Genomic DNA, 22,117 nt, shown 5'->3' on the forward strand with positions numbered 1-22,117 from the left:
GGGACATTTTCTCGGCCTTAGAACTTTAAACTAGCAACTTATTAAATTCCCCTTTTTAAAAGCCATTCCGTTTCTGGTATATTGCAGTCCGGCAGCTAGCAGACTAGCACAATGTTTACCAAATAATAAATGGTACCATTTGACATCAGATGCATCTCTTTGAGTTTTACAAACCACCACACTTTAGAATTTGCAAACTCCTGAGAATGTCTCCAATCTTAATATAAAACTTAATAATTTCAGTTCAGGCTTGTCATTCTCCAAGATCCGCTATTCATTCCCTTAAGTACAAGCATATTTCTCAGTGTAGTATGTTACCAAGCATACTGTTCAACAATGTTTGTTCCTCCCAAAATGTAGAAACTCTGTTCTGTTAATTGTAATTAGTAATAATAGCTATCATTTATTTTGAGTGCCTTCAAAATGGATTGTGAGGCAGCAGTGTATCTTGATAACTTCACAACAGCCTTGACAAATAGATGGCAACTATTCTCATTTTGCATTTGAAGAAATTCTGGCTTAGAAACATTAACTTCCTCAAGATCACATAGCTAGAAAGGATCAGAACTGATTTATCACTTAAATCTATGTGACTTCAAAGCTGGTTATCTTACCACTATGCTTAGCTATCTGTATCATTTAATGTAATAGAGGCACTAATATGATACCCACATTAGGCTTATGTATTAGCTCTATGTCACAACCATTCATATTCTTAGAATTCCCAGCTGAGAAAATTCTGCATAATTCTGTTAAACTTCTCAAATGGTGCTAGACAAATACAAAGGGATTTTGAGGTTTTTCTTTGTTTACAGTAATCTCATAATTAAGATAAAACCTGAGCATAAAATTCAGAAAGAGAAGCCAAGAAAAATATTATCTTATTGTTTGCAGTAACTTTATGTGTGTATATTTGTGTCAGTGTCTGTGTGTGTGTATCACAATTGCAAAAAAAGACTATTCTATACCCTAAAAAAGCCATGTTTTAATCCTGATTGAATTGTGCAGGCAGCCATTTCTTTTAATCCCTATTCAGCACTGTAGGTTGAAAACCTGAATAGATTATCTCCACAGAAATGTGACACACCCAATCGTGGGTATTAACCTTTGATTAGAGGGAGCTGTGACTCCACCCATTCCAGATGGGGTGATTAGTTCACGGGAATCCTTTAAAAGAGGAAACATTTTGGAAAAAGTTGTAGAGCCCCTGCACCCAAAGACCTTTGGAGATGAAGAATGAAAACACCCTCAAGGGAGTGTCATGAAACAGGAAGCCTGCAGAGAAAGCTAGCACATGTTGCCATCTTTGCCGTGTGCCTTTTCAGTTATGAGAGAAACCCTGAATGTCATTGGCTTTCTTGAACCAGGGTATCTTCCCTGGATGCCTTAGATTGTACATTTTTATAGACTTGCTTTAATTTGGACATTTTCACCACCTCAGAACATGTGAACTTGCAGTTTAATTAATTCCCCCTTTTAAAAGCCATTCAGTTTTTGGTATATTGCGTTCCAGCAGCTTGCAAACAAGAACACAGCCGAGCTGTCTATCAGCAGATGAATGGATAAACAAAGTGTGTGTGTATATATATGTGAGTGTGTGTGTGTATATATATCTATATACACAGTAGAGTTATTACTCAACCTTAAAAAGGAATGAAATTTCAATACATACTACTACATGGGTGAACCTCGAAGACATCATGTTCACTGAAATAAGTCATATACAATGAGATGGATATTGTATGATTGCACTTATTATGAAATAGCTAGAATATGGAAACACATGGAGACAAAGTAGAGCACAGGTTACTAGGGGTCGGGGTTGGGTAGGGGAAAATGGAAAGTTAATGCATAATGGGTATAGGGATTCTGGGGTGATGGGAAAGTCCTCATAATGGGTGGTAATGAGGGTAGTACAACATGTGAATATGATTAATCCCACTGAATGGTATGCTTGGAAGTAGTTGAGATGGGAATGTTTATGTTGCAAGTGTAAGGAAAAAAAAGAGCAACTAAAGAGGCAGTGACAAAATTCAGTACATGATCCTGGACTGGGTCTAATAATGAGGAGAAGAGACCCAAAAGGACATTATTGGAACATATGAAAAAAAAATTGGACTATAGGCTGTAAATTTCATCATCAACATTAAGTTCTTAATATCTTAACTGCACTTAAGGTGGACATAAGTGAATATCCTTTTTTCTTAATCTGTTCAGGAAGCATGATGTATACAATCCATTCTCAAATATTTGAATATTTATAGATGGATTGATAGGTGGATAGATAGAACGACAGCAAATGTGGCAAAATGTTAAAATAGGGGGATATCGTTTCTGTGGGGGGAGGGAGCTATGTTGGAGTTCTCTGTATGGGATTCTGTATTTTTTTTCCCAACTATCCTGTAAGTTTGAAATTATTTCAAAATGAAATTTACAAAACAAATAAATAAAAAACCTTGATCCCTCTTCATCACAGACCACTTAACTCAAAGTCTCCAGTAGTGGGTCCCAGGCATCAGTATTTTCTTAAATGCCCCAGGTTATTCCAGAGTGCAGCCAAAATTGAGAATCAACAACTGTCAATCCTAGTAATCTTCAGTGAGTGTCCAGAGTATTTAGGTCAGCAGTTGACATATGACATTTTTTTTCTGACCAGAAGAAGAGAGATGCAGTGAGGTGCCAAGGTGTTACAGGTTTTTCCTTTTCTTTCAGTAAACATTTACTGAATGTCTGTAGTGCTTAAAATACTAATCTGGGTTCCATTTATAATGATGAATAAGAGGTATTAACTATAATGTACTGAAAAGACCATGGACTTTGGGGTGAGACTTCTGTGGAATTAAATTCTAGCTTTGCTATAAACAAGTTGTGAGCCTTGAGCTAAGAACTAAATCTTCTGAGGCTGAAATAATGAATGACCTGGCGTACCTTTCAAATGTCATTTCTGATTACTCTCATTGCTGCCTTTATGCTCCAGCCGTGTTGGCCTTCTTTCTGATCTTCAAATATTTGAAGTTCATATCTACTCTGAGACTTTTTTTTACTGGTTTCCCCCTTTCCTGCCTCCACCCTTAATACAAGCTGGCCTTCACTTGTTCAGGTTCCAGCTTAAATACCATGTCCTCAGTGAAGCTTCCCCTGAACCTCTGATCTAAAGTAACCTCCCAGATAGTCCATATCATATCATAGTTAGATTTTCCTTTTGGCATTTAGCCCTTCCTGAGGTTATCTTATTTGTTTGTGTCTCCTTACCCCCTCTAAAATATGTTATGTGAGAGCTGAGGCCTTACCTGTTTCCCGTATTCCTAAAAAGTGTAGAAAAATGCCTGACACATAGAGGATGCTTAATAAATACATTGAATTAATGAATAAGTAAAACATTGACAGTAATCTTACCTAATGTTTAAGATAACTTATGAAAAGCTCCTGGGGACAGTCTTCTGTCGACCTTCACATGCCCTATACCTAAAAAAGCATCTTTGCTTATAAATGCTAGGTTTTATTTTTAACATTTCTGATTGTGAAATATAACATTTATACAAAAAAGCAATAAATTTCAAAGTACATTGTAACAAACAGTTTTAGAACAGATTTCAGAGTTTGGTATGGGTTACAGTTCCAGAATTAGGTTTTTTCTTCTAGCTGTTTAAAGACATTGGAGACTGAAAGAAATATCAGTATATTGATTCAGCAGTCCAACTCATTTGTTAAATCCTATTTTCTCTGTAATAACTCCTCCCTGCCTTTTTTTTTTTTTACAGATGTTTCTTTTTTTTTTTCTTTTTTTTTATTAATTAAAAAAAGAATTAACAAAACAATTAGAAATCATTCCAATCTACATGTACAATCAGTAATTCTTAATAACATCACATAGTTGCATATTCATCATTTCTTAGTACATTTGCATCGATTTAGAAAAAGAAATAAAAAGACAACAGAATAAGAATTAAAACAATAATAGAAAGAAAAAAAAACAAAAAAAACAAAAACAAAAAACCTATACCTCACATGCAGCTTCATTCAGTGTTTTAACATAATTGCATTACAATTGGGTAGTATTGTGCTGTCCATTTCTCAGTTTTTATATCCAGTCCCGTTGTACAGTCTGTATCCCTTCATCTCCAATTATCCCTTCTCTTTTTTCTTTTTTTTTTTAATTAACGGAAAAAAAGAAATTAACCCAACATTTAGAGATCATACCATTCTACACATACAATCATTAATTCTTAACATCATCACATAGATGCATGATCATCATTTCTTAGTACATTTGCATTGGTTTAGAAGAACTAGCAACATAACCGAAAAAGATATAGAATGTTAATATAGAGAAAAAAATAAAAGTAATAATAGTAAAGTCAAAACAAAACAAAACAAAACAAAACAAAAACCTATAGCTCAGATGCAGCTTCATTCAGTGTTTTAACATGATTACTTTACAATTAGGTATTATTGTGCTGTCCATTTTTGAGTTTTTGTATCTAGTCCTGTTGCACAGTCTGTATCCCTTCAACTTCAATTACCCATTGTCTTACCCTGTTTCTAACTCCTGCTGAACTCTGTTACCAATGACATATTTCAAGTTTATTCTCGAATGTCCGTTCACATCAGTGGGACCATACAGTATTTGTCCTTTAGTTTTTGGCTGGATTCACTCAGCATAATATTCTCTAGGTCCATCCATGTTATTACATGGTTCATAAGTTTATCTTGTCTTAAAGCTGCATAATATTCCATCGTATGTATATACCACAGTTTGTTTAGCCACTCTTCTGTTGATGGAGATTTTGGCTGTTTCCATCTCTTTGCAATTGTAAATAATGCTGCTATAAACATTGGTGTGCAAATGTCCGTTTGTGTCTTTGCCCTTAAGTCCTTTGAGTAGATACCTAGCAATGGTATTGCTGGGTCGTATGGCAATTCTATATTCAGCTTTTTGAGGAACCGCCAAACTGCCTTCCACAGTGGTTGCACCCTTTGACATTCCCACCAACAGTGGATAAGTGTGCCTCTTTCTCCGCATCCTCTCCAGCACTTGTCATTTTCTGTTTTGTTGATAATGGCCATTCTGGTGGGTGTGAGATGATATCTCATTGTGGTTTTGATTTGCATTTCTCTAATGGCCAGGGACATTGAGCATCTCTTCATGTGCCTCTTGGCCATCCGTATTTCCTCTTCTGAGAGGTGTCTGTTCAAATCTTTTTCCCATTTTGTAATTCGGTTGGCTGTCTTTTTGTTGTTGAGTTGAACAATCTCTTTATAAATTCTGGATACTAGACCTTTATCTGATATGTCATTTCCAAATATTGTCTCCCATTGTGTAGGCTGTCTTTCTACTTTCTTGATGAAGTTCTTTGATGCACAAAAGTGTTTAATTTTGAGGAGTTCCCATTTATTTATTTCCTTCTTCAGTGCTCTTGCTTTAGTTTTAAAGCAAGAGCACTTGCTTTAAAGTTTTTTTTAAGGTCCATAAAACCGCCTCCAGTTGTAAGATCCATAAGATATCTCCCAACATTTTCCTCTAACTGTTTTATGGTCTTAGACCTAATGTTTAGATCTTTGATCCATTTTGAGTTAACTTTTGTATAGGGTGTGAGAGATGGGTCTTCTTTCATTCTTTTGCATATGGATATCCAGTTCTCTAGGCACCATTTATTGAAGAGACTGCTCTGTCCCAGGTGAGTTGGCTTGACTGCCTTATCAAAGATCAAATGTCCATAGATGAGAGGGTCTATATCTGAGCACTCTATTCGATTCCATTGGTCGATATATCTATCTTTATGCCAATACCATGCTGTTTTGACCACTGTGGCTTCATAATATGCCTTAAAGTCAGGCAGCGCGAGACCTCCAGCTTCGTTTTTTTTCCTCAAGATGCTTTTAGCAATTCGGGGCACCCTGCCCTTCCAGATAAATTTGCTTATTGGTTTTTCTATTTCTGAAAAATAAGTTGTTGGGATTTTGATTGGTATTGCATTGAATCTGTAAATCAATTTAGGTAGGATTGACATCTTAACTATATTTAGTCTTCCAATCCATGAACACGGTATGCCCTTCCATCTATTTAGGTCTTCTGTGATTTCTTTTAGCAGTTTTTTGTAGTTTTCTTTATATAGGTTTTTTGTCTCTTTAGTTAAATTTATTCCTAGGTATTTTATTCTTTTAGTTGCAATTGTAAATGGGATTCGTTTCTTGATTTCCCCCTCAGCTTGTTCATTACTAGTGTATAGAAATGCTACAGATTTTTGAATGTTGATCTTGTAACCTGCTACTTTGCTGTACTCATTTATTAGCTCTAGTAGTTTTGTTGTGGATTTTTCCGGGTTTTCGACGTATAGTATCATATCGTCTGCAAACAGTGATAGTTTTACTTCTTCCTTTCCAATTTTGATGCCTTGTATTTCTTTTTCTTGTCTAATTGCTTTGGCTAGAACCTCCAACACAATGTTGAATAATAGTGGTGATAGTGGACATCCTTGTCTTGTTCCTGATCTTAGGGGGAAAGTTTTCAATTTTTCCCCATTGAGGATGATATTAGCTGTGGGTTTTTCATATATTCCCTCTATCATTTTAAGGAAGTTCCCTTGTATTCCTATCTTTTGAAGTGTTTTCAACAGGAAAGGATGTTGAATCTTGTCGAATGCCTTCTCTGCATCAATTGAGATGATCATGTGATTTTTCTGCTTTGATTTGTTGATATGGTGTATTCCATTAATTGATTTTCTTATGTTGAACCATCCTTGCATACCTGGGATGAATCCTACTTGGTCATGATGTATAATTCTTTCAATGTGTTGTTGGATACGATTTGCTAGAATTTTATTGAGGATTTTTGCATCTGTATTCATTAGAGAGATTGGTCTGTAGTTTTCTTTTTTTGTAATATCTTTGCCTGGTTTTGGTATGAGGGTGATGTTGGCTTCATAGAATGAATTAGGTAGTTTTCCCTCCACTTCGATTTTTTTGAAGAGTTTGAAGAGAATTGGTACTAATTCTTTCTGGAACGTTTGGTAGAATTCACATGTGAAGCCATCTGGTCCTGGACTTTTCTTTTTAGGAAGCTTTTGAATGACTAATTCAATTTCTTTACTTGTGATTGGTTTGTTGAGGTCATCTATGTCTTCTTGAGTCAAAGTTGGTTGTTCATGTCTTTCCAGGAACCCGTCCATTTCCTCTAAATTGTTGTATTTATTAGCGTAAAGTTGTTCATAGTATCCTGTTATTACCTCCTTTATTTCTGTGAGGTCAGTAGTTATGTCTCCTCTTCCATTTCTGATCTTATTTATTTGCATCCTCTCTCTTCTTCTTTTTGTCAATCTTGCTAAGGGCCCATCAATCTTATTGAATTTCTCATAGAACCAACTTCTGGCCTTATTGATTTTCTCTATTGTTTTCATGTTTTCAATTTCATTTATTTGTGCTCTAATCTTTGTTATTTCTTTCCTTTTGCTTGCTTTGGGGTTAGCTTGCTGTTCTTTCTCCAGTTCTTCCAAATGGATAGTTAATTCCTGAATTTTTGCCTTTTCTTCTTTTCTGATATAGGCATTTAGAGCAATAAATTTCCCTCTTAGCACTGCCTTTGCTGCATCCCATAAGTTTTGATATGTTGTGTTTTCATTTTCATTCGCCTCGAGGTATTTGCTAATTTCTCTTGCAATTTCTTCTTTGACCCAGTCGTTGTTTAGGAGTGTGTTGTTGAGCCTCCACGTATTTGTGAATATTCTGGCACTCTGCCTATTATTGATTTCCAACATCATTCCTTTATGGTCCGAGAAAGTGTTGTGTAAGATTTCAATCTTTTTAAATTTGTTAAGACTTGCTTTGTGACCCAGCATATGGTCTATCTTTGAGAATGATCCATGAGCACTTGAGAAAAAGGTGTATCCTGCTGTTGTGGGATGTAATGTCCTATAAATGTCTATTAAGTCTAGTTCATTTATAGTAATATTCAGATTCTCTATTTCTTTGTTGATCCTCTGTCTAGATGTTCTGTCCCTTGATGAGAGTGGTGAGTTGAAGTCTCCAACTATTATGGTATATGAGTCTATTTCCCTTTTCAGTGTTTGCAGTATATTCCTCACGTATTTTGGGGCATTCTGATTCGGTGCGTAAATATTTATGATTGTTATATCTTCTTGTTTAATTGTTCCTTTTATTAGTATATAGTGTCCTTCTTTGTCTCTTTTAACTGTTTTACATTTGAAGTCTAATTTGTTGGATATTAGTATAGCCACTCCTGCTCTTTTCTGGTTGTTATTTGCATGAAATATCTTTTCCCAACCTTTCACTTTCAACCTATGTTTATCTTTGGGTCTAAGATGTGTTTCCTGTAGACAGCATATAGAAGGATCCTGTTTTTTAATCCATTCTGCCAATCTATGTCTTTTGATTGGGGAATTCAGTCCATTGACATTTAGTGTTATTAATGTTTGGATAATATTTTCCTCTAACATTTTGCCTTTTGTATTATATATATCATATCTGATTTTCCTTCTTTCTACACTCTTTTCCATATCTCTCTCTTCTGTCTTTTTGTATCTGACTCTAGTGCTCCCTTTAGTATTTCTTGCAGAGCTGGTCTCTTGGTCACAAATTCTTTCAGTGACTTTTTGTCTGAGAATGTTTTAATTTCTCCCTCATTTTTGAAGGATAATTTTGCTGGATATAGGAGTCTTGGTTGGCAGTTTTTCTCTTTTAGTATTTTAAATATATCATCCCACTGTCTTCTAGCTTCCATGGTTTCTGCTGAGAAATCTACACAAAGTCTTATTGGGTTTCCCTTGTATGTAATGGATTGTTTTTCTCTTGCTGCTTTCAAGATCTTCTCTTTCTCTTTGACCTCTGACATTCTAACTAGTAAGTGTCTTGGAGAACGCCTATTTGGGTCTAATCTCTTTGGGGTGCGCTGCACTTCTTGGATCTGTAATTTTAGGTCTTTCTAAAGACCTAAAAGACTCTAAAGAGTTGGGAAATTTTCAGTGATAATTTCTTCCATTAGTTTTTCTCCTCCTTTTCCTTTCTCTTCTCCTTCTGGGACACCCACAACACGTATATTTGTGCGGTTCATATTGTCCTTGAGTTCCCTGATACCCTGTTCAAATTTTTCCATTCTTTTCCCTATAGTTTCTGTTTCTTTTTGGAATTCAGATGTTCCATCCTCCAAATCACTAATTCTATCTTCTGTGCCTTTAAATCTATCATTGTAGCTATCCATTATTTTTTCTGTGTTTGCTACTTTATCCTTCACTTCCATAAGTTCTGCGATTTGTTTTTTCAGTTTTTCTATTTCTTCTTTATGTTCAGCCCATGTCCTCTTCATGTCCTCCCTCAATTTATCGATTTCATTTTTGAAGAGGTTTTCCATTTCTGTTCGTATATTCAGCATTAGTTGTCTCAGCTCTTGTGTCTCATTTGAGCTATTGGTTTGTTCCTTTGACTGAGCCATAGTCTCAATCTTTTGAGCGTGGACAGTTATCTTCTGCTGCTGGCGTCTGGGCATTTATTCAGATTTCTCTTGGTGTTGGACCCAGCAAGGTTGTAATATTTTTCTGTGAAATCTCTGGGTTCTGTTTTTCTTATCCTGCCCAGTAGGTGGCGCTCGTGGCACACGTTTGTCTGCGGGTCCCACCAGTAAAAGGTGCTGTGGGACCTTAAACTTTGGAAAACTCTTGCCGTCCTGGGGGTTCGCTAGCCGAAGCGGCTTGAGCCGGCCCGGGGTCCGAACGCAGGGAGGGTTGCTGGTCCCCGCAGCCAGGGAAAGAGCCCGTCCGAATTTCCTAGTCGGCCCTGGGCAACAAGCGTGGCGGGAGGGCGCCAGTGGCAGCGGCCCGCCCGAGAGAGTGCACGTTCCCCGGGAGTCACGGGGTCACCGTTCTCCGCGGCCTGGGGGTTTCCGATCCAATTCTCTCAGTTGGTCCGGGGGCTGCGCGTGGTGTGGGCGCCAGTTGCCTTGGTTTCAGGGGACCACCTCTCCAATTATCCCAGCCGGCCCGGGAAGGGGGAAGGGAGTAACTCCGGCCGCTTGCCACCCCGCCCGGTAAGGCCCGCGCGCCTCGGCGATCTCACCCGAGCTGCTTCTCTCAGCCAGCCAGCCGTTCCAGGATGGGGTACGCTGTCTTTTTTATCTCTGTTGTGGCTTTGGGCGCTTTCTGTATCGTTTCTACTCCCCTAGTAGGTGTCCTGGAGAAGAAACTAAGATCCGCGCGTCTTACCAAGCCGCCATCTTCCAGGAAGTCTCCTCCTCCCTGCCTTTTGATCCTGCTCCCATGCTTTAAGGATATTTGGGCTCTGCCCGTCCTAAGTTTTTCACATCGGAAAGGGGTGTTGATAATACGGCATAGAGGGATGGAACTAGTTAATGTTCATGGAGAAGCTGGCCTCTCTAGGGTTCGGGACTTACCTGGCCTAGGAACCCACCTAGAGGTTGTAGGTTTCTGAAAAGTAATCTTAGTGTGTGAAATTTTTGTGGAATCTCAGATAAAGCCCTAGATGTTCTTTAGGGTTGGCAAGAATGGTTTTGGTTGGGGTTTGGCAAGCCCTTGTAATTAACAGTATCTAGTTGAAGCTAGCGTAAAAGTCACCAAGTTTGTGGTAATTGTTGCAGCAGCCCCAGGAAACTAATACTTCCACCTTCTGTATCGTTAGCACTTTTATATACAGTATATCTGGGCTATATATATATACTTTATAGAGCCAAATTCAAAGACACTAACTTTCATGCTGAGAAAAGTTCTTTTTGTTCGGATTTACCTGTCTGAAAGAATAAATTCATATTAATTGGTAAGTTCATTCATTTATTCATTTAATCAACAAATATTTAAGAACTTTCTATGTGCTAAGCACTGTGCCAGGTATTATTTTCATGACAAATAGCTTATTGAAAAAGATGTCCACTTATAAAGTTAATTATTGTACTTTTTTGTTGCAAATCATAAGTATTAAGCCTTAGTAAGTAACACTTCAGGCTGTTCCTGCCCCTCCATTCTCCCTATTATTTCAAACTGAAAGCAAGCTGATCTTGCTAAAGGTTGTTTATAATGAAAATGATGTTGCTAATCCTAAAATGATGTATTGTTCTTTATTTGACCCCAAATCCTAGATTGTTAAGTTGAAAGGGACCTTAGATATAATAAGTAATTTTCTTTTTTTCTACATTCCGAAAATGAATTCTAAAGAAGAAAAGTGATTTGCCTAAAATCATGAAAATAATGAATGGAAGAACCGAAATTCCACCCAATTTATCCTTTTCACTATGGGCAGAATCAAATTTACTATAAGGTAATTTTAGAATTTATATTTAACTCTTGAAATGTTGCCCTGATGGAGGTTTCCCCCAAAATGGGCAGGTTATTTCTGTACAGCTTTTGCATATCACACCCATATAGTCACATGTTTTAACTCCTCTGTATTCATTTCCCTTCTAAACTTGGATCTAGTGTTAAAAGCCTAAGATTTAAATCTACCCATTTTTTTACTTTATTCCTCCCTATTATTTATTTGTTATACTCATCTATCCATACCCTGATAAAACAAGCATCAGATATAAAATTTTCAAATTCACACGGTCACATTGTAAAAGCTATATAATTGTACAGTCATCTTCAAGAAACAAGGCTATGGGGCTCAGTCTCTCTAAGACCAACCCTGCAAACGAAATCATTGCCCTCCCTGCTATGTGGGACATGACATCCAGGGGTGAAAGTCACCCTGGCAATGTGGGAGAGGACTTCCAGGGATGAATCCAAACTTGGCACAGTGGGATCAAGAGTTCCATCCTGACCAAAAAGGGGGAAAGAAGTGTAATTAATAAAGTATCAGTGGCAGAGAGAGTTCAAATAGAGTCGAGGCTACTCTGGAGGTTGCTCTTACACAAGCTTCAGTTAGACCTTGCTACCAATCATAACCTGCCAACCCTCAAACAGGTCCATTCCAGGCAATTCTAAGGAACACCTAGGGCAATATATAAGATTCCACAAGTGTTCCATGCACTAGAGTAACTTTCAAGAAACCTACAACCTTCAGTTGGGTCCCTGCTCCAGATAAGTCCTGAAACCTAACCCAGCCTCTCCAGAACATCAGATAATTCCATCTCCCTACCCAAAATTAGTGACAGACCCTTCCAATATAAAAAATTTAGAATTAACATAGCCCAAAATTCCCCTTAAGAGAGGAATGTAAAGATCAAAGGTGATGGTGGAGTTATACAGAGAAGATAGGATTTAACAAATAAATGTGAGTGCTGAATCATTAAATTGATACCTTTCTTAGTCTCCACTATTTTAGAAGTAAAAACCTAAAATTGTGGAATTGTAACCCATACAAAACTCTGAAATCTGTTCTACAACTACTTATTGTGCTGTGCTTATTCCTTTTTTGTATATATGTTATTTTTCACAATAAAAAGAAAAAAAAGAAATAAGACTACTGGAATACAATTCAGCAGTTTCAAGTACTTCCCCTTAGATACTCCAATATACCATAAACTAAAAAGGGATATATATATATATATATAAAATACATAAGAATAGCCACCAGGATAACCTCTTGACTCTGTTTGCAATTTCTCAGCCACTGAAATTTTATTTTGTCTCATTTCCCTCTTCCCCCTTTTGGTCAAGAAGCCTTTTTCACTCCCATAATGCCAGGTTTTGTCTCATCCTGTGGTTCTTGTCTCCCATTGCCAGGGAGATTTATGCCCCTGGGAGTCATGTCCCACATAGGGGGACTGGATAGTGAGTTCTCCTGCCAAGTTGGCTTAAAGAGAGAGGCCACATCTGAGCAACAAAAGTGGTTCTTTGGGGGTAATTGCTAGGCATAATTATAAGTAGGCTTAGCTTCTCCTTTCCAGGAATAAGTTTCATAAAGATAAACCTCTGGAGGGCAGCATGGTGATTATACAGGGGTCTACGGGTGGGATTGCCATATGATCCTGCAGCCCTGTTGTTAGATTTATATCTGGAGGAACTGAGAGTGAGCACAGGAATGGATGTTTGCACACTGGTGTTTATGGCGGCACTGTTCATGATTCACAATGGATGGAGGTGGCCTAAGGTACAAGGACTGAGGGATAGAAGGGGGAACAGTGGTATTTACATATAACAGATTATTGAGTGGCTGCAAGAATGAATGAAGGTGTGAGGCACATGCTCCATAAGAACAGTTTTATGTCTTTTTTTGTTTTGTTTAAGTCCATGTCAGTGCCAAGAATGAGATATCACTTTATCTCATTCTTGAGTGAGTGCTAAGGTCAATACAAAAATTAATCCTAGAAGACAAAATTAGAAATGTTAGGGTATCCCTCCCAAACAGAAAGTTTAGCAGAGTGCATAGTCACCCAGAAAACAGTTCATAATGCTGCCACTCATGATGATGAGAATAACAGCTAAATTCAATAGGAAGCACTTTACATGTATTAATTGAATGGATTAAACTAGTTGATAAATGTATGTAGATAGTATCTGATACGTGGTGAGAGCTGTATAAATATAAGCTGCAACTATCAATTTTTAAACATTTATTTATTTTATTAGAACAGTTGCAGGTTTACAGAAAAACCATTAATGAAATAGAAAGTTCTCATATACCATCCTGTTATTCTATCTTGTATTAGTGTGGTACAGTTGTCACAGTTCATGAAAGGAAATTTTTATAATTTTGCTATTAACTATAGTACGTTGTTGACAATAGGGTTCTCTGTGTTATACATTCCTGTGGGGCTGTTTTGAAATTTTTTATTCTAGTAACATATATACAACTAAAATTTCACCTTTTAACCACAATGGAATATATCATTCAGTGCTGTTAATTAAATTCACAATGTTGTGCTACTATCAACACCATCCCTTACCAAAACTTTATAGTCAACCAAAATAGAAAATCTGTACAATTTCAGCATTAACTCCCCATTCCCTACCCCCACCCCAGCCCTTAATAACCTGTATTCTAGATTGTGACTCTGAGTTTGCTTATGCTAATTATTTAATATCATTGACATCACACAATATTTGCTCTTTTATGTCTGTCTTATTTCTCTCAACATGATATCTTCTGGGTTCATCCATGTTTTAGCATGTCTCAGAACTTCATTCCTTTTCACAGCTGAATAATATTTAATTGTATGTATATATTTATAATTCATAGATTGATAGACACTGGAGTTGGTTGTACCTCTTTGCAGTTGTGAATAATGCCACTGTGAACATCAGTGTGAAAATACCTGTTCGAGTCCCAGCTTTCAGATCTTTTGGGTATATACCTAGGATTGGAATTGCCAGGTGATATGCTAGTTCTTTACCTAACTTTCCAAGGAACCTCCAAACTGCTTCCACATTAGCTGTACCATTTTGCTTTCCCACCAAAAGTGAATGAGTGTTCCTATTTCTCCACAACCTGTCCAACATTTAAAATTTTTGTTTGTTTGTTTTCAGTTTATAGTAGCCATACTAATAGATGTGAATGCAATCTCATTGTGGGTTTGATTTTCATTTCCCTAATAGATAATGATTCTGAACATCTTTTCATGTGCTTTTTAGCCTTATGTATTTCCTTTTTGGAGAAATGTGTTCAAGTCTTTTGCCCATTTTTAAAATTATTTTTGTCTACTATTGAGTTGAAGGATTTATTTATATATTCTGCGTATTATACCCTTATCAGATATGTGGTTTCCAAATATTTTCTCCCGTTAAGTAGACTGTCTTTCTCTTTTATGAGAGAATCCTTTGATATACAAAAGCTTTCAATTTTGATGAAGTCCCATTTATCAGCTTTTTTCTTTTGTAGCTTGTGGTTTGAGTGTATTGTCTAAGAAACCATTGCTTAAGGTCCTAAAGGTGCTGTCCTACATTTCTTTTTTACAGTCTTGTTTTTTTTTTTTTTTCTCCATTGCACCTTTATTTGAATGTAATATTTGGAACAATTATCCAAAAGGGCCAGTATTTCCCAATTTAACCTAGGGTCATAATGGAGCATCAACAAAACAGTATTTGGAATTTCAGGTTTTCACCCTTATCATTAAGACTCACTGCCTCCCATCATCAGTATTTATTGAGCATTTACAGTGTACTAGGCACAATAGAACATACAGAAAATATTGTCTCTGCTCTTGAGGAGCTTACATTCTAAAAGAAAAAAAATACTTTATGTTTGGTGTTTTCTGCAAGGTACTGAGGAAATAGTCTGAAGGGTGAGCTCTGGGTATAACTTAGCCCCATCATTATTTAGAGAATAGAGGAAAAAGGCATTAAAGGTAGACAATGACAGGCCATTCAAGATAGGTTGGGTTTAGAGGGAGATAAGCACAATCTCATCAACTAAGGAGAGATCTGCCACAGTAAATAGGATGAGGAAAATAGTTTGTGGGATGCAAGCAAAGGAAGTAGGATGGTATCTTAGACATTGAGTGGAGCCAGAAAGATCATGTGGACTTTTTCCAAGTACACAGCCACTAAGTAGGAATGGTTGATGATGAGACAGAAGAAGGATAAAAAAGGAATGTAATGTGTACCCAACAAATAGAAGGAATAAAGGATCAAAATTGAAAGCAGACTGCAAGAGTATCAAGAAGTTCTTAAAAACCAAAAGTAGAAGCACAAAACTTACAGTTAATGCTTCCCAATATCATGATGGGCCAAGAACATTGTGGCTTCTGAAGTTAGAAAATACCATATACCAAAAATTTAAATGAAGCACATTACTTTTATGTAATTGACAGCCCCCCCCCCAACTCCCCTGCAAGAGAAATTGATTTGAGGGGGTAGGGGTGGAGGGAAGGAGGGAAGAAAAGGAGAATGGGATATGGTTGTAAACAGTAGTTACATGAGTAGTATTTTTGTCCTTAGGATAAACTTCTTTTTTAAACTTAGTAAAAGCCCATTAGCTGCCAAAAGGGAATAAGAAATAAATTTCCAAAAATGTACAATTTCTTTTAGAGAAGTTTCAGAACCAAGGACTAATTTACATGAAAAGCTGTAATTAGTTGAAAACTCCATTCGTAAAACTTTTATTCCATTTACGTCAACTTAATACCCGTGTTCTTAACAATTATATTTGGATTATTCATGAAAATTTCATAAGACATTAAACAAAGCTAGCCATCATCAAGTTATTTCCCTATTAACTATTTTTACAGCACATGCATGTTAGGCAAGTATCAAAAAAAAAAATCACAAAAGCAAAACCCTAAAAAATTAACTGCATGGTTTTTTGTTTTACTGCTATGCTTGATAAACATGAAGTAATGAATATCAAGCAACTCATTTTTACTGTGTCGTTACTTGTGTATTTGTTCTTAGGTTGTCATAAACATTTAAATACAAATAAAATGAGTGTAGCAAAAATAATGAAAGCAAACAGCAGGTGACTTTACAAACAATAGGATGTGAACCATTTCTGCCCTTCTCCAGAGTAAATTGGATCACAACTTTGTCTAAAGGAACACTTCTACAGCTCTAGTCAAGGGTGTACACATTGAGAGTGTGTATTCCACAAATATACATGGTTAAACATGTGTTATCCATGGGATACCTATTTCTTCCACAGCCTTGAAAGTGCTCCAACTTTAAAGTACCCGCAATAACTATACTTGTGACTGGAACCAATTATCCCTTTATCCCCCACGGGGACAAACCAATATGTAGTAGGCAGTTTTCTTTGCTTAGACATGGAAGCAGTTTTAACACTGGCCCTTGTGGAGCCATAATGCACTAAAAGTATTTATAACTTGTATAAAAATTCCACATCCCCATATTAGCCACCTCAAAATGAAAACAGATAACTCTCTAAATATTAACTGGCTGTACTCCTGTGCTGGTTTGAAATGATGTATGTACCCTAGAAAACCATGTTTTAATCCTAATCCCATTTTGTAAAGGTTGCCATTTCTTCTAATCCCTATTCAGTATTGTATGTTTGAAATTGTAATTAGATCAGCTCCCTGGAGATGTGATTTAATCAAGAGTGGTTATTAAGATGGATTAGGTAGAGGCGTGTCTCCACCCATTTGGGTGGGTCTTGATTAGTTTCCAAAGTCCTATAAAAGAGGAAACATTTTGGAGAATGAGAGATTCAGAGAGAGCAGAAAATGCTGTAGCACCATGAAGTAGAGTCCACGCCAGCGACCTTTGGAGATGAAGAAGGAAAACGCCTCCCGGGGAGCTTCATGAAACAGGAAGCCAGGAGAGAAAGCTAGCAGATGATGCCACGTTCGCCATGTGCCTTCTCACTTGAGAGAGAGAGATTCTGAACTATATCGGCCTTCTTGAACCAAGGTATCTTTCTTTGGATGCCTTTGATGGGACATTTCTATAGACTTGCTTTAATTGGGACAATTTCTCAGCCTTAGAACTGTAAACTAGCAACTTATTAAATTCCCCTTTTTAAAAGTCATTCTGTTTGTGATATATTGCATTCCAGCAACTAGCAAACTAGAACTCCCCTAATATTAAACATAACAACCACATGGGAAATACAGAAATTCAAATAGAAATAACATAATATACCTGTTATAAATCATATACAAAAAAATTATTTGTGGGACAGCATGGATGACAAGTGGTCTACTGTGTAAATTTTAGAATGAGGCAGACAAAAGTTGGAAGGCTGGTTAGTTTTCCTCTCCTTCTCCTGCTTCACCTTCATCTCCTTGGGTATCCGATCTCCACAATGTCAAGTTGTCTCTCAGTAACTGCACTATTAGCATGCTGTTTTTGTATGACTCTTCATTTAATATAGCAAGTTCAGCAATGGTTTCATCAAAAGCTGTCTTTACAAGAGAGCAGGCTTTCTCTGGGGAGTTCAGAATCTCATAATAGAACACAGAAAAATTAGGGACTAGACCCAGTCTGATAGGATGTGTCAGTTGCATTTCCTTTTTGCTGATTTCAAATCCTCTTGGTATGCTTGATATGACTGATCCACAATGCCTTTCTTGTCATCATCAGCGGCAGCCTCAGCCAAGTAATGACAGTTTCCTTTCTTTTTCAAATAGAAGACTTTGCTCTGTGCTTGTGAGGCATTGGGCATCAAAAATTTTTCCAAAAGAGACATTATGTCATTGCAGATATCTCTTAACGTGGTCTCAGTTTTCTCTGTATTCGTGAGCAATCTACTGTTTTTTTTCAGCACCTTCCGACTTTTGCTCAATACTTGAGACAACCCTCTAAGATGACCTACAAGTTCCTACAATATTTTTATAAGCAACTGGGATACGACCTCTCCTTGTTGAATAATTCGGCTCCTTGCTCAGTAACAGGCTTCATGCAGGCTGCCATGTCATCATATCACTCAGCCTGCTCAGCCAGTTAGGACTTCTGCACCAACCGATTTTAATCCATGACTGGATATTCTGTGTCTGGAGTAGGTGGCAGTGGACAAACGGGACTCAGCAGTCTCTGGACAGCAGCAGCGGCCTAATCTTTGTTCTTTTCTTTTTTTTTTTTTTTTTTTTTTTAAAGGAAAGACAGAGAGAAGGAAGGAAGGAAGGAAGAAAGGGAAACATTTTTAAACATTTTCTTGTTTTATTGTATTTTGTTTTTCCGTTTTTTGTTACATGGGCTGGGGCCGGGAATCGAACCGAGGTCCTCCGGCATAGCAGGCAAGCACTTTGCCCGCTGAGCCACCGCGGCCCGCCCTGTTCTTTTCTTTTTTTATCCATATGTTTTACGCATCTGTCCATAAGGTAGATTAAAGAAGCATCAGGTACAAGGTTTTCACAATCACAAGTCACCTTGCGATGGCTATATCATTATACGATCATCTTCAAGAAACATGGCTACTGGAACACAGCTCTACATTTTCAGGCAGTTCCTTCCAGCCTCTCCATTACATCTTGCCTAACAAAGTTCATTTGCTAATGTCAGTTCATATCAGTGAGACCATACAGTATTTGTCCTTTTGTTTCTAGCTAATCTAACTGAGCATAATGTCCTTAAGGTCCATCCATGTTGTTACATGCTTCATGACTTTATTTTCTCTTACAGCTGCATAATATTCCATCGTATGTGTATACCAGAACTTGCTTAGCCACTCCTCTGTTGGTGGACATTTTGGCTGTTTCCATCTCTTGGCAATTGTAAATAATGTCACTATAAACATTGCTGTGCAAATGTCCATTTGTGTCCTTGCCCACATGTCCTCTGAGTAAATACCTAGCAATGATATTGCTGGATCATATGGCAGTTCTATACTTGGGCTGCCTAAGGAACCACAACACTGCCTTCCACAGTGGTTGTACCATTTGACATTCCTACCAACAGTGGATAAGTGTACCTCTTTCTCCACATCCTCTCCAGCACTTGTCGTTTTCTGTTTTATTGATAATGACCATTCAGGTGGGTGTGAGATGATATCTCCTTGTGGTTTTGATTTGCATTTCCCTAATAGCCAGGGAAGTTGAGCATCTTTTCATGTGCCTTTTGGCCATTTATATTTCCTCTTCTGAGAAGTGTCTGTTCATTTCTTTTGCCTATTTTGTAATTGGATTGTCTTTTTGTTGTTGAACTGAACAGTTTCTTTATATATTCTGGACACTAGACCTTTATCTGATAGATCATTTTGAAATATTGTCTCCCATTGTACAGGCTGTCTTTTTACTTTCTTGACAAAGATCTTTGATGCACAAAGTGTTTAATTTTGAGGAGTTCCCATTCATTTATTACTTCTTCAATGCTCGTTCTTTGGGTATAAGGTCTAGGAAACCGCCTCCTGTTATAACATTGATAAGATATTTTCCTGCATTTTCTTCTACAAGTTTTATGGTCTTAGATCTAATGTATAGGTCTTGATCCATTTTGAGTTAATTTTTGTATAGGATGTGAGATATGGATCCTCTTTCATTCTTTTGCATGTGGATATCCAGTTCTCTAGGCACCGTTTATTGAAGAGACTGTTCTCTCCCAGATACGTTGGCTTGACTGCCTTATCAAAGATCAATTGTCCATGCATAAGAGGCTCTATATCTGAACATTCTATTCGATTCCATTGGTCAGTATATCTATCTTGATGCCAGTACCATGCTGTTTTGACTACTGTAGCTTCATAATACGCCTGAAAGTCAGGTAACATGAGGCCTCCAACTTCATTTTCTTTCTCAGGATACTTTTAGTTATTCAGGGCACCCTACCTCTCCAGATAAATTTGGTTATTGGTTTTTCTATTTCTGAAAAGTAAGTTTTTGGGATTTTAATTAGTATTGCATTGCATCTGTAAATCAATTTAGGTAAAACTGACATGTTAACTATATTTAGTCTTCCAACCATGAGCACAGTATGCCCTTCCATTTATTTGGGTCTTCTGTAGTTTCTTTTGAGAATTTCTTGTAGTTTTCTTTGCATAGGTCTTTTGTCTCTTAAGTTAAATGTATTCCTAAATCTTTTATTTTGGTTGCAATTTTAAATGGAATTTTGTTCTTGATTTCCCCCTCAGATTGCTCATTCCTAGTGTATATACTAGTATATACTACAGATTATTGAGTATTGATCTTGTACCCTGCCACTTTGCTGTACTCATTTATTAGCGCTAGTAGTTTTGCTGTGGATTTTTCAGGGTTTTCAACATATGGTATCATATCATCTGCAAACAGTGAGACTTTTACTTCTTCCTTTCCAATTTTGATGCCTTGTATTTCTCTTGCCTTTCTAATTGCTCTGGCTAGAGCTTCCAACACAGTGTTGAATAACAGTGGTAAAAGTGGGCATCCTTGTCTTGTTCCCGATCTTAGGGGGAAAGTTTTCAGTTTTTCCCCATTGAGGATGATGTTAGCTGTGGGTTTTTCATAAATTCCCATCCTTGCATACATGGGATGAATACTACTTGGTCATGATGTATAATTGTTTTAATGTACTGCTGGATTTGATTTTCAAGAATTTTTTATATTCCCTTTATCATTTAAGGAAGTTCCCTTGTATTCCTATCCTTTGAAGTGTTTTCAGCAGGAAAGGATGTTGAATTTTGTCAAATGCCTTTTCTGCCTCAATCGAGATGATCATGTGGTTTTTCTGCTTTTATTTGTTGATATGGTGTATCACGTTAATTGATTTTCTTATGTTGAACCATACTCGCATACCTGGGATGAATCCTACTTGGTCATGATGTATAAGTCTTTTCAATGTGTTGCTGGATTTGATTTGTTAGAATTTTGTTGAGGATTTTTGCATCTATATTCATTAGAGAGATTGTTCTGTAGTTTTCTCTTTTTGTAATATCTTTGTCTGGCTTTGGTATGAGGGTGATGTTGGCTTCGTAGAATGAGTTAGGTAGCTTTCCCTCCTCTTCAATTCTTTTGAAGACTTTGAGCAGGATTGGTACTAATTCTTTTTGAATGTTTGGTAGAATTCATATGTGAAGCCATCTTGTCCTGGACTTTTCTTTTTGGGGAGCTTCTTAATGACTGTTTCCATTTCTTTCCTTCTGACTGGTTTGTTGAGGTCGTCTGTTTGTTCTCAAGTCAATGTTGGTTGTTCATGCCTTTCTAGGAAGATGTCCCTTTCATCTGCATTGTCTTATTAGCATACAATTGTTCATAGTATCCTCTCATTACTTCTGTTATTTCTGTGGGGTCAGTGATTATGTCTCCTCTTCCATTTCTGATTTTATTTATTTTAGTGTTCTCTTTTCTACTTTTTTGTCAACCTTGCTGAGGGTCATCAATCTTATTGATTTTCACATAGAAACAACTTCTGGTTTTGTTGATTTTCTCGATTGTTTTCATGTTGTCAGTTTCATTTATTTCTGCTCTAATCTTCATTATTTCTTTCCTTTTGCTTGCTTTGGGGTTAATTTGCTGTTCTTTATCTAGTTCTTCCAAGCGGACAGTTACTTCCTCAATATTTGCTCTTTTTTTTTTGATATAGGCATTCAGGGCAATAAATTTCCATCTTAGCACTGCCTTTGCTGCATCCCATAAATTTTGATATGTTGTGTCTTCATTTTCATTTGCCTCAAAGTATTTCCTGATTTCTCTTGTAATTTCTTCCTTGACCCACTGGTTGTTTAAGAGTGTGTTGTTGATAAATGCATACACCTGTTTGTCAAAAAAAAAAAAAAAAAAAAAGAGTGTGTTGTTGAGCCTCCACATATTTGTGAATTTTCTGGCATTCCGCCTGTTATTGATTTCGAACTTCAT

General features: G+C 37.0%; 1 protein-coding gene and 1 pseudogene across 2 annotated transcripts in view; one reads left to right on the forward strand and one right to left on the reverse strand.

The window, feature by feature from the left end:
* ZNF609 (zinc finger protein 609) overlaps positions 1 to 22,117 on the forward strand; it is a 403,867-nt gene that overhangs the window by 105,093 nt on the left and 276,657 nt on the right. The window lies entirely within an intron of this gene.
* Positions 17,600 to 18,329, reverse strand: LOC143656252 (14-3-3 protein zeta/delta pseudogene; annotated as a pseudogene).

Source organism: Tamandua tetradactyla, chromosome 14 (assembly GCF_023851605.1).
Source record: "Tamandua tetradactyla isolate mTamTet1 chromosome 14, mTamTet1.pri, whole genome shotgun sequence".
Classification (NCBI taxonomy): Eukaryota; Metazoa; Chordata; class Mammalia; order Pilosa; family Myrmecophagidae; genus Tamandua; species Tamandua tetradactyla.